Below are 287 nucleotides of genomic sequence, written 5' to 3' on the forward strand. Positions count from 1 at the left end.
GTCTCTGATTCGCTCTTTACCTTCTGTCTCTGTGCACTTTCTCTGCCCCTCTACCTCTGTCTCTCCCCCACTTCTCTCTCACTGCACCCTCTCTCTCTGCCCCTTGCCTCACCCTCTGTCTCTCTCCCTCTGCTGCTGTGTATCTCTGTCCCCCACCCCAACCTCTGTCTCTCTCTGCCCCTCTCTGTCTCCCTGCCCCTTGCCCCACCCTCTCTCCCGACCCTGCCCCCATCTGCCCCTGCCCCCCTCTCTCTGCCCCTGCCCCCCTCTCTCTGCCCCTGCCCCCC

General features: G+C 63.4%; 1 protein-coding gene across 1 annotated transcript in view; it reads left to right on the forward strand.

Annotated features, from left to right (window-relative positions):
• The window catches only part of LOC109925539 (low-density lipoprotein receptor-related protein 1-like), a 13955-nt gene that overhangs the window by 6230 nt on the left and 7438 nt on the right, over nt 1–287 (forward strand). The gene's annotated exons all lie outside the window — the stretch shown is intronic.

This window comes from Rhincodon typus, unplaced genomic scaffold (genome assembly GCF_021869965.1).
Source record: "Rhincodon typus isolate 14 unplaced genomic scaffold, sRhiTyp1.1 hic_rhity00000077, whole genome shotgun sequence".
Lineage (NCBI taxonomy): Eukaryota > Metazoa > Chordata > Chondrichthyes > Orectolobiformes > Rhincodontidae > Rhincodon > Rhincodon typus.